At 37.8% G+C, this 13,416-nt stretch overlaps 1 protein-coding gene across 2 annotated transcripts in view; it reads right to left on the reverse strand.

Annotated features, from left to right (window-relative positions):
- SLC9A7 (solute carrier family 9 member A7) overlaps window positions 1–13,416 on the reverse strand; it is a 146,558-nt gene that overhangs the window by 115,995 nt on the left and 17,147 nt on the right. The gene's annotated exons all lie outside the window — the stretch shown is intronic.

The raw sequence follows: 13,416 nt of genomic DNA on the forward strand, positions 1-13,416 counted from the left end.
ATGTGACCAGCATATCAACATGAGTAATATAAACAAGGCATGCCTTTTGTATTTATTATAAAGTCTATTTGTAATTTGTAGTACAGATTGCCTTATGTGTTTTACATGTAGAAATTCTACCAGTCTCTTGAGTGATATATTCATCTTTACTATTGTAAAAATAAATGTTGATAAATGACTAGGAGAGCTGTTGATTTTATATACAAAACATTTAACTTATTAATAATGCATTAAGATGGACACAAAAAGTACAAACCTTAAAGGGAAAAACTGACAAACTGGACTTTATCAAAATCTAAAACTTCTACTCTTCAAAAGACACTGCTAAGGAAATGAAAAAACAAGCCACAGACAGGGAGAAAATACTGCAAACCCCTTATCTGATAAAGAATTTGTACCCAAAAAATATAAAAGCACAACTCAAGAAGACCAAAAGAAAAAAGCAGATTAAAAATGGGCCAAAAAATATGAACAGAGCACAACAAGGTATACAGATGGCAAATAAGCACAAGAAAAGAAGTTCCACATCATTGATCATTAGGGAGATGCAAATTAAAACAACAATAAGATACCACTTCACACTAGAATGGCTAAAATTAAAAATTCCTAAATAAGAAAAATTGGTAAGGCTGTGGAGCAATCTTCCACACTGCTGCTGGGAATGCAAAATGTTCAGTCCCTTTGAAAAAGGTTGCCAGGTTTTTCTAAAGTTAAACACACACTTACCATACAACCCAGAAATCTCACTCTTGGGTGTTTATCCAACAGAAATGAAAACACATGCCCACACAAAGACGTGTAGGCAAATGTTCAGAGCAGCTTTATTTATAATACCCAGAACTGAAAACAACCCAAATGTTCAACGAATGGTAAATGTGCAAGTAAACCATGATGCATCCATGCAATGGAATACTGCTCAGTAATAACAAAGAAACAGACTACTGATACACACAACAACATGGATGAATTGCAAAAGTATTTTGCTAAGTAAAAGAAGCTAGACACAAAAGGGTACCTAATATATGACTTCATTCACTTGAAGTTTTAGAAAAGGCTAAACTATAGGGACAGAAAACAGACCAGTAGTTGCCGAGGGCTGGGGTAGGATGAGGGCATGCTCTGCAAAGATGCACAAGGACTTTCTGGGGGGACAGATGTTCTATATCTTGATTTTGGTGGTGGTCACACAAGTGTATGTGTATGGGAAGACTCACCAAACTGTATACATAAGAAGAATGAATCTTATTGTATGAAAGTATATCTCAATAAACCTGACTTTTAAAAAGGAATATATTAAGAAATAAACAGGTAAACAGTGAAGGTTGAATGAACAGTACAATCACTAAATAACTTAAGGAAAAACAATATATCTGGTTAAGTAAAAAAATATCTAAAAGTTTAAGTAACAACACAAGATACAATAATAGACATTAGGTTATAATTCTAATCTTTGTAGAATTGTTTGGTACCATTAACATCACGAAACAAACTTCTAGAGTTGCATTTAATTTCTAGTTATCTCTTTGGTATCACACAAATACGACCTAATGAACTCCCCCATGCAATCTAGCAGCTGAGAGTGCTGAGAAATTACACTCTGTAATGTCAAACTTTGAAAACATGACAACTGACATTTTTAATAAAATTGCAATAATAATGCATCCCTGAATAAAATATAGATTCAGTAAACTCAGAGATTCATTCTAAGTTGGTGATACTTTGGTTTGGTCTTGGCCAAATACGAATTTTCAACACTTGCCATTCAACAATTAGCCAAAATACTTATTCAGTGCTATCTCTAATACAAGTGATCAATCTGTTAACTTTCAGGATGCCAAGTTTTTGGTTCATGACAAGCCAGCCTCCACCAAACCAATATCAAAATACACCCTGGGTTTTGCCTTCTCTGCCTTCAAGCACTTATGCTAACATCTACACTAGAAACCCTAAGCCATTTTCAGTACTTTGATTTTTTTACATTAATTTTCAAGATACTTCATTTCAAGGCAGAAAGATAGTAAAAAGCATTTGGCAATTTTCAGGAAATATCCTGGGCTGTGAAAATGAGAGTAAAGAAAATGAAAAATAATGTGGCTAAGCAAATTTAAACGAAAAATATTCCAGAACAACAATACAGTTTAAAGATATAATGGACAAGAAGACCTCATTTATAATATTAACAAAAATATAAAATATCTAGGTTTAAGGTTAACAAGAAAGGTGCAAAACTTAAGAGGAAAACTCAAAAATACTCCTGAAGAACACAAGAGTCTTGAAAAATAGAAAGGCATGGGAGGTCCTTGAATAGGAAGAATCAACACTGTAAAAATTATTCTTCCCACACTGATTCATAAATTCAATGCTATCCCAATAAAAATACCAATAGGCATTTGGGTAGGAACTAGAGAATTCTAGAGTCATATGCAAAACTAAACAGACAAGAACCAGGAAAACTCAAGGGGAAAAATGAGTAATGAGGGACATTAGCCCTAACAGATTTTAAAATATTCTAAGGGCCAAAACCATTGGAACTATTTAATACTGGTACAGTAATAATATTGCTGGCATTAATCCATGAATAGAATCATACCAATGGACCAGAAAAGAAATTTAGGATATGATAGAGAAGGCATCTCAAATCAGCAGGGTCGATATGAACTTTTTAGTAACTGGTGATGGGACAACTAAGTAGATATTTGGGGAGCATCTTTCTAATGATGAAGTCCAGACATCTTAAGAGTAAAAACTGAAAACTTTGACTACTTGATAGCAAAAACAACAACCTTCTAAGAGGAGGAAAACACATAATCAAGGTTTAAAAAAAAGATAAACTGAAAAAAATATTTGCAACCCATCACAGATAAAGGGGCTCATCTCCCTAATATATAAAAAGGTCCTACATGGAAGCAACCTAAGTGTCCATTGACAGATGAATGGATAAAGAAGATGTGGCACATATGTACAATGGAATATTACTCAGCCATAAAAAGAAATGAAATTGAGTTATTTGTAGTGAGGTGGATGGACCTAGAGTCTGTCATACAGAGTGAAGTAAGTCAGAAAGAGAAAAACAAATATGGTATGCTAACACATATACATGGAATCTAAAAAAAAAAAGGTCTGAAGAACCTAGGGGCAGGACAGGAATAAAGACACAGACATAGAGAATGGACTTGAGGACATGGGGAGTCAGAAGGGTAAGCTGGGACGAAGTGAGAGAATGGCATGGACATATATACACTACCAAATGTAAAATAGCTAGCTAGTGGGAAGCAGCCGCATAGCACAGGGAGATCAGCTCCGTGCTTTGTGACCACCTAGAGGGGCAGGATAGGGAGGGTGGGAGGGAGACGCGAGAGGGAGGAGATATGGGGTTATATGTATATGTATAGATGATTCAGTTTGTTATAAAGCAGAAACTAACACACCATTATAAAGCAATTATACTCCAATAAAGACGTGAAACAAAAAAGTCCTAGAATCAAGAAACAGTCAAGTCCATAGGAAAAAATAGGTAAATAATATAAATAGGCAATTTACAAGAAAAAAATATAAATGGCTCTTAACCTTTTGAAAAGATATTCATCATTATTTATAAGAGAAATGCAAATTAAATGACACTGAGATACCATTCTTATCTCTCAAATTGACAAAAATCCAAAAGTTTGACAACACATTCTTTTGGCAAGACTGGGAAAATGGGCACTTTCATTGCTGGTAAGAGTGAAAAATAGTACAACTTCTAATGAAAAGAATCTGGCAATATCACCCAAAATTGAAAATGTATTTACCTTTTGAGCCAGCAATCTTACTCCTAGGAATCTATCCCACAGATACAACCACACATGTACAAGATGTTCAAGGTTATCCAGTGCAGTATTGCTTGGTTACAGTAAGACTGGAAACCATCCTAGCGTCCACCACCAAAGGACTAAATTCTGGTACATCCACACAATAGAATACCTTGCAGCTATAAAAGCAAAGAATGGGGAAGACTTCTTTGTTTTAATATGGCAACATCTCTAGGATAATTTAAATGAAAAACACAAGATGCACTACAGGACACATGGTATATACTACCTTTTACAGAGGAAGGGTGGAAATTAGAACATATATTTGTTATTTGCTTATATTTATGTGAAGAAATACAGGAAAGACAAAAGTGGTTACTACAATGTCAAGGAGAAATGAATACAGTGGGATGCGGCATACATTTTCTGTTTTTTTTAACATCTTTATTGGAGCGTAACTGCTTTACAATGTTGTATTGGTTTCTGCTGTATAACAAAGTGAATCAGCTATACATATACATATATCCCCATATCTCCTCCTTCTTGCATCTCCCTCCCAGCTTCCTTATCCCACCCCTCTAGGTGGTCACTAAGCACCAAGCTGATCTCCCTGTGCTATGTGGCTGCTTCCCACTAGCTATTTATTTTACATTTGGTAGTGTATATAAGTCCATGCCACTCTCTCACTTCGTCCCAGTTTACCCTTCCCCCTCCCCGTGTCCTCAAGCCCATTCTCTAAGTCTGCGTCTTTATTCTTGTCCTGCCCCTAGGTTTATCAGAACCAACTTTTTTTTTTTTTTAGATTCCATATATACGTGCTAGCATATGGTATTTGTTTTTCTATTTCTGACTTACTTCACTCTGTATGACAGACTCTAGGTCCTTGCACCTCACTACAAATAACTCAGTTTCATTTCCTTTTATGGCTGAGTAATATTCCATTGTATATATGTGCCACATCTTTATCCTTTCATCTGTCGATGGACACTTAGGTTGCTTCCATGTCCTGGCTATTGTAAATAGAGCTGCAATGAACATTGTGGTACATGACTCTTTTTGAATTATGGTTTTCTCAGGGTATATGCCCAGTAGTGGGATTGCTGGGTCATATGGTAGTTCTATTTTTAGTTTTTTAAGGAACTTCCACACTGTTCTCCATAGCGGCTGTTATCAATTTACATTCCCACCAACAGTGCAAGAGGGTTCCCTTTTCTCCACGCCCTCTCCAGCATTTACTGTTTGTAGATTTTTTGATGATGGCCATTCTGACCAGTGTGAGGTGATACCTCATTGTAGTTTTGATTTCATTTCTCTAATGATTAGTGATGTTCAGCATCCTTTTATGTGTTTGTTGGCAATCTGTATATCTTCCTTGCAGAAATGTCTATTTAGGTCTTCTGCCCATTTTTGGATTGGGTTGCTTGTTTTTTGCTATTGAGCTGCTTGTATATTTTGGAGATTAATCCTTTGTCAGTTGCTTCATTTGCAAATATCTTTTCCGATTCTGAGGGTTGTCTTTTCGTCTTGTTTATGGATTCCTTTGCTATGCAAAAGCTTTTAAGTTTCACTAGGTCCCATTTGTTTATTTTTGTTTTTATTTCCATCTCTCTAGGAGGTGGGTCAAAAAGGGTCTTGCTGTGATTTATGTCATAGAGTGTTCTGCCTATGTTTTCCTCTAAGAGTTTTATAGTGTCTGCCCTTACATTTAGGCCTTAATCCATTTTGAGTTTATTTTTGTGTATGGCATTAGGAAGTGTTCTAATTTCATTCTTTTACATGTAGCTGTCCAGTTCTCCCAGCACCACTTACTGAAGAGGCTGCCATTTCTCCCTTGTATATTCTTGCCTCCATTAGCAAAGATAAGGTGACCATATGTGCGTGGGTTTATCTCTGGGCGCTCTATCCTGTTCCATTGACCTATATTTCTGTTTTGTGCCAGTACCATACTGTCTTGATTACTGCAGCTTTGTAGTATAGTCTGAAGTCAGGGAGCCTGATTCCTCCAGCTCCGTTTTTCTTTCTCAAGATTGCTTTGGCTATTTGGGGTCCTTTGTGTTTCCATACAAATTGTGAATTTTTTTGTTCTAGTTCTGTGAAAAATGCCACTGAATCTGTAGATAGCTTTGGGTAGTACAGTCATTTTCACAATGTTGATTCTTCCAATCCAAGAACACGGTATATCTCTCGATCTGTTTGTATCATCTTTAATTTCTTTCATCAGTGTCTTATAGTTTTCCACGTACAGGTCTTTTGTCTCCTTAGGTAGGTTTATTCCTAAGTATTTTATTCTTTTTGTTGCAGTGGTAAATGGGAGTATTTCCTTAATTTCTCTTTCAGATTTTATATCATTAGTGTATAGAAATGCAAGAGATTTTTCTGCATTAATTTTGTATCCTGCTACTTTACCAAATTCATTGATTAGTTGTAATAGTTTTCTGGTAGCATCTTTAGGATTCTCTATGTATAGTATCATGTCATCTGCAAACAGTGACAGTTTTACTTCTTTTCCGATTTGGATTCCTTTTATTTATTTTCTTCTCTGATTGCTGTGGCTAAAACTTCCAAAAGTATGTTGAGTAATAGCTGGGAAAGTGGGCAACCTTGTCTTGTTCCTGATCTTAGAGAAAATGGTTTCAGTTTTTCACCATTGAGAACGATGTTAGCTGTGGGTTTGTCATATATGGTCTTTATTATGTTGACGTAGGTTCCCTCTGTGCCTATTTTCTGGAGAGTTTTTATCATAAATGGGTGTTGAATTTTGTCAAAAGCTTTTTCTGCATCTACTGAGATTATCATATGGTTTTTATCCTTCAATTTGTTAATACGGTGTATCACATTGATTGATTTGCGTATATTGAAGAATCCTTGCATTCCTGGGATAAACCCACTTGATCATGGTGTATGATCCTTTTAATGTGCTGTTGGATTCTGTTTGCTAGTATTTTGTTGAGGATTTTTGCATCTATGTTCATCAGTGATATTGGCCTGTAGTTTTCTTTCTTTGCGACATCTTTGTCTGGTTTTGGTATCAGGGTGATGGTGGCCTCGTAGAATGAGTTTGGGAGTGTTCCTCCCTCTGCTATATTTTGAAAGAGTTTGAGAAGGATAGGTGTTAGCTCTTCTCTAAATGTTTGATAGAATTTTCCCGAGAAGCCATCTGGTCCTGGGCTTTTGTTTGTTGGAAGATTTTTAATCACAGTCTCAATTTCAGTGCTTGTGATTGGTCTGTTTATATTTTCTATTTCTTCCTAGTTCTGTCTCGGAAGGTTGTGCTTTTCTAAGAATTTGTCCATTTCTTCCAGGTTGTCCATTTTATTGGCATATAGTTGCTTGTAGTAATCTCTCATGATCGTTTGTATTTCTACAGTGTCAGTGGTTACTTCTCCTTTTTCATTTCTAATTCTGTTGATTTGAGTCTTCTCCCTTTTTTTCTTGATGAGTCTGGCTAATGGTTTATCAATTTTGTTTATCTTTTCCAAGAACCAGCTTTTAGTTTTATTGATATTTGCTATTGTTTCCTTCATTTCTTTTTCATTTATTTCTGATCTGATCTTTAAGATTTCTTTCCTTCTCCTAACCTCAGGGTTATTTTTGTTCTTCTTTCTCTAATTGTTTTAGGTATAAGGTTAGGTATCTGTTCCCTGCCCAGACAGGAGGGGGTTAAAACAGTGGCTGATTAGGGGGCTCTTGCTCATTCAGGCCTGGGGGAGGGAGGGGTATTGTAGTCATAATTGGAATGCGGGGCGAGCCTGCAGTGGCAGAGACCAGCGTGACGTTGCAACAGCCTGAGGCATGCCATGTATTCTCCCAGGGAAGTTGTCCCTGGATCACGGGACCCCAGCAGTGGCGGGCTGCACAGGCTCCCAGTAGGGGAGGTGTGGATAGTGACCTGTGCTTGCACACAGGCTTCTTGGTGGCTGCAGCAGCAGCCGTAGCGTCTCATGCCTGTCTCTGGGGTCCGTGCTGATAGCCGCAGCTCGCGCCCATCTCTGGAGCTCACTTAGGTGGTGCTCTGAATCCCCTCTCCTCACGCACCCTGAAACAATGGTCTCTTGCCTCTTAGGAAGGTCCAGACTTTTTCCCAGACTCCCTCCCGGCTAGCTGTGGCGCACGAGCCCCCTTCAGGCTGTGTTCACGCAGCCAACCCCAGTCCTCTCCCTGGGATCTGGCCTCCGAAGCCCGAGCCTCAGCTCCCAGCCCCCACCCATCCCTGCGGGTGAGCAGACAAGCCTCTCAGGCTGGTGAGTGCTGGTCAGCACCAATCCTTTGTGCAGGAATGTCTCCACTTTGTCCTCTGCACCCCTGTTGCTGCACTCTCCTTCTTGGCTCTGAAGCTTCCACCTGCCCATCCCCCATCTCCACCAGTGAAGGGGCTTCCTAGTCTGTGGAAACTTTTCCTCTTTCACAGCTCCCTCCCAGAGGTGCAGGTCCCATCCCTATTCTTTTGTCTCTGTTTTTCTTTTTTCTTTTGCCCTACCCAGGTACATGGGAATTTTCTTGCCTTTTGGGAAGTCTGCGGTCTTCCACCAGCATTCAGCAGCTGTTCTGTAGGAGTTGTTCCACATGTAGATTTATTTTTCATGTATTTGTGGGGAGGAAGGTGATCTCCACGTCTTACTCCTCCGCCATCTTGAAGGTCCCACTGGGGCATACATTTTCAATGTGTCTCCTTTAAATTTCTTTTCTATTTGGACATGTAAATGTATTACCTATTCAAAAATTTTTAGATATTTGCAAAAGAGACTCAAGAAGGGCAAAAAATAATAACAATAAAATTATTAAGAGCTACATACACTTGTTATAAACTATATAGACTATTTAAATTACTAAATTTCTTTTGTTGTTGTTGAGTCCAACTTCAATTACTTTTTGGTCAGAGAACATTCTTTATGATTTCAATCTTTTAAAATTTAATAAGACTTGTTTTATGGCCAAGCATATGATCTATTCTGTAGAACGTTCCATGTCTTCTTAAAAAGGATGTGTATTTTACTGTTGCTGGGTAAACTGTTTTATAAATGCCAGTTAGGTCAAGTAGGTTGATGGTGTTGTTTAAATCTTCTGTAACCTTGCTAACTTTTTATGCAGGTGCTCTTTCAATTATTGAGAGAAAGGTATAGAAGTCCCTACCCATTATTGTTGAATTGCATCTCTCTTTTCAAGTCTGTCAATTTTTGCTTCATGTGTTTTGGAGCTGTTTTTAGGTATGTACACATTCATAATTTTTATATCTTCCTGATGGCATTATGAAGTGTCCCTCTTTATCTACAATAATATTTCTTACCTTAAAGTCTATCTTATCTGATAACATAGCTACTCCAGTGCTTTTATGATTAGCGTTAGCTGGCATGTATTTTTCCATCCTTTTACTTTCAACCTCTGCATGCATGTGCGTGTGTGTGTGAATCTAAAGCATAGCTCTCAGCAGGGAGCAATTTTGTCCCCCAAGTGACATCTGGCAATAGCTGGAGAAATTTATGTTTATCACAACTGCATGGCTACTACTGACATGTAATGGATAAAGACCAGGGATGCTACTAAATACCCTACAATGCACAGGATAGCCCCCATAACCAAGAATTATCCAGTCCAAAACTTCAGTGGTACAAGGCTGATAAACCTCATCTAAAGTATGTCTTTTAGACAGCATAGAGTTGAATCTCAGTTTTTTTTCCTAGTGTGACAATGTCTGCCTTTTGATTGCAGTGTTTAGTCTAGTCACATTTAATAGTTGGACTTATGACTGCCACATTTGCTATTTATTTTCTATGTTTCATGCCATTTTGGTTCTTTCTTACTTTCTCACTGCTTTCTTGTGTGCATGCACATGCTTTCTCTGTCTGTCTCTCTCTCTATATATATATATAATTTGTGCGTATGTGGAATTTCAATTCCTTTTTTTTACTATATTTTTGAATTATTTTTTATTTCCATAGTGGGTGTTCCAGGGATTACAATAGTCATCTTGATCGCAATCTACTTCAGTGTGATGCTAATTTAATTCCAATAAAATATTGAAACTTTGATTGTAGCTCCATTTCCATGTGATTCTCTACGGAAACGTAATGAAAACATTCCATTTTTAAAACAAATTGTGATGGGCAATGAAAAGTGGATACTGTACGATAATGTGGAACAGAAGAGATCATGTGGCAAACGAAATGAACCACCACCAACCACACCAAACGCCGGTCTTCATCCAAAGAAGGTAAGGTGTATATGGTGGGATTGGAAGGGAGTCCTCTATTATGAGTTCCTTCCGGAAAACAAGATGATTAATTCTACAAGTACTGCTCCCATTTAGACCAACTGAAAGCAGCACTCGACAAAAAGCATCCGGAATTAGTCAAAAGAAAACGTATAATCTTCCATCAGGATAACGCAAGACCGCATGTTTCTTTGATGACCAGACAAAAACTGTTACAGCTTAGCTGGGAAGTCCTGATTCATCTGCCGTATTCACCAGACATTGTACCTTCAGATTTCCATTTATTATTTACAAAATTCTTTACAAAATTCTCTTAATGGGAAAAATTTCATTTCCCTGGAAGACTGTAAAAGGCACCTGGAACAGTTCTTTGCTCAAAAAGATAAAAAGTTTTGGGAAGATGGAATTATGAAGTTGCCTGAAAAATGGCAGAAGGTAGTGGAACAAAATGGTGAATACATTGTTCAATAAAGTTCTTGGTGAAAATGAAAAATGTCTTTTATTTTTACTTTACAACCGAAGGAACTTTTTGGCCAGCCCAGTATTTTCTGTTTCTATACATTTGCCTTTTCTAAACATTTCATGTAAATGGAATCACACAGTAGGCAACCTTTGTGCATGACTTCTTCCATTTAGCATAATGTTGAGGTTCATTCATGTTTTAGCATGAATCACTACTTCATTCTTTTTAATCTCTAAATAGTATAAACAGTCCTGCATGGTAGTGGGAACTGCAAAAATGACTATGCAAGCTGAAAGCAAGAAAAGCAATCTTAATAATCAATGGGGAAAATATAATTGTTCAATGATCTTTAAAAAATGTCATCAAAACATTAAAGACTCTTACTCTTGGCTATAAATGTAAAGAGAAATGAAAAGATAGTAAAACTTATATTTATTTAGTACCCTGTAATTTAAAACACCAAAAATATTAAGAATTAAAGGGTTTTTTCTTGGGACTTCCCTGGTGGTCCAGTGGGTAAGACTCCACGCTCCCAATGCAGGGGGCCCGGGTTCGATCCCTGGTCGGGAAACTAGATCCCACATGCATGTCGCAACTAAGAGTCCGCATGCCGCAACTAAGGGTCCGCATGCCGCAACTAAGACCTGGTGTAGCCAAAATAAATAAATAAATATTTTTTAAAAGGGGTTATTTCTTTGTAGAAAACTTATCAAAAGTAGTCTGAACAGTGCTTGCTTGCTTTCTCTCACTGTATAACTTATTGTACAACACAGAGGGATACAGAGCAAGCGTCTTCTCTATGCCTTGGTGAACTGTCACACTCCTTTCTAGGTTAGGATCAGCTTTCACATTATAACCTTAGCACTCTCCATGTCTTGAAATCTCTCCAACAGCCCCTTCAATATGAAGTTTTTTTGCTGGCATCACTTCTTCTGGATCATCATGCTTTTCATCACAACCACTTTGCTCATTTACATCAGTAAGTTCTTCACTAAGTTCACCTGGCTGTATATTTAGAGTTTCTCGAATGGTGGCAGTGTCGACATTTCTGCTATCAGCCCGTTCTTCTATTATTCCATTTATGTTTGATACAAATTTCTCTTCCAGTGTCGTCATTTTTCATTTCTCTGCTGCACTTTCATCTTTGTTGGCCAATTCCCTCTTTCAGCTACCCATTTTTGTAAAATGTCACATGGATTTATCACTGGGAGACAAGGAGGCAACCCAACTGCATGCTTTGCTGTCTGTGTGTGAAACTGAATAACAGGTGGGCAGTGAGCATGGACAGACTTTGAAAGACTGGTCACTCATCTTGATGTCCATTTGTTATTTATGTAATACAAAGAGCTAGCAGGAAAGTCTGAACTTTGTGCAGTTACTCACAGTTAATATACTATGGTACCAGAAATTTGAACTGTGTTGTTAGGGGACTGATGTTATTTAACTAAACCATGGTAACTGAAATTCATACATATCAGACTGATGCAAAGTGAGGACTACCTATGTTTTGGGTGGGTAGGACTTCTACCTTGCTTCTAACCAAAAGAATATGGCAAAGGTGATGGGATATCATTCCTGCAATTACGTTACATTATATGAAAAAGGTGAAATGATTTTTCAGATAAAATTCAAGTCCTTAATCTTCCTTGTTACGAAGTCTACTTTATTTGAAATTAACATAGCTACTTCAGCTTTCTTTTGTTTAGCATTTGCATGGTGTATCTTTATCCTTCCTTTTACTTTGAATCTATGTCTTTATATTTAAAGTGGGTTTCAGGACTTCCCTAGTGGTCCAGTGGGTAAGACTCCAAGCTCTCAATGCAGGGGAAGCCTGGGTTTGATCCCTAGTCGGGGAACTAGATCCTGCATGCATGCAGCAACTAAGGAGTTCACATGCTGCAACTAAAAAAAGATCCCGCATGCCACAACAAAGATCCTGAGTGCCGCAACTAAGACCCTGTGCAGCCAAAATTAATTAATTAATTAATTAATTAATTAACTAATTAAAGTGGGTTTCTTGTAACATGCATACATGTTATGTCTTTTTTTTTAAATCCAATCTGACAATCTCTTTTAGACCATTCACATTTTCACATTTAAAGTGATTACTGATATGGTGGGGTTAAAATCTATCTTGTTAGCTGTTTTTTATTTGTTCCGTTTGTTCTTCATTTTTTTCCCTGTCTTTCTGCTTTCTCTAGGTCTTATTTAGTATTTTTTATGATTCCATTTTATCAGTTCTATTGCTGTTTACTTAATGCTTGTTAGCTTGGTAGTGGGGAGGTGGGAGATGGGGGCAGTCTCTTCTGTTCCGGTCAATCATCAATATTAGATAGGTACTGTGGCCCCGGGTCTTGGGGTTGTGGCCTCCATAAGCATGTGATCCTCTTCCAAGCAAAATTCTGTGCCCAGAATTACGGTATTCCTTTCCTTCCCTAAGAGTAGAGCTCCTCTGTTTTTCCTGTTCTCCTTTCCCAGCTGCAGTGGGTTTCCACCAGTTTTTGTTCCCCTTCTTCCTGAAGATTAAGACTTTTGTTCCTTTGGGAGATGAGGAGACATGTCTGGGCAGAGTTTGGCAGTGGCTGTTGTTCTGCTATCCTAGCCAGCACATGGGAGACACTTTCTCAGGAGTCTCCCTGATCTTCCCTGTGAGCACCTGGTGGGGATCCTGAAGGAAAAGTCTGCAAGACAGAACCTTCTATACCTATGGCCCGCAACCTTTAGTAATTCATTAACAATTTAATCTTATTGGCTTATATGACATTGGCAGTGTCTATCCCAGGTAAGCAAATGCTCATGTGCTATTTCTCCCTGCAGTGGCACCTGCATCTCTCCTGATTTGGGGTTAGGTGTAAGCCCGGAAACCTTAGTTTTGCATTGGGTTCAAGAAAAGTCATTAATTTGCAATTTGTCCCTCTTTTTTCTTGTTGTAAGGATGGGAACTCTACAGTCCA

The sequence above is a fragment of the Balaenoptera ricei genome, chromosome X, assembly GCF_028023285.1.
Source record: "Balaenoptera ricei isolate mBalRic1 chromosome X, mBalRic1.hap2, whole genome shotgun sequence".
Lineage (NCBI taxonomy): Eukaryota > Metazoa > Chordata > Mammalia > Artiodactyla > Balaenopteridae > Balaenoptera > Balaenoptera ricei.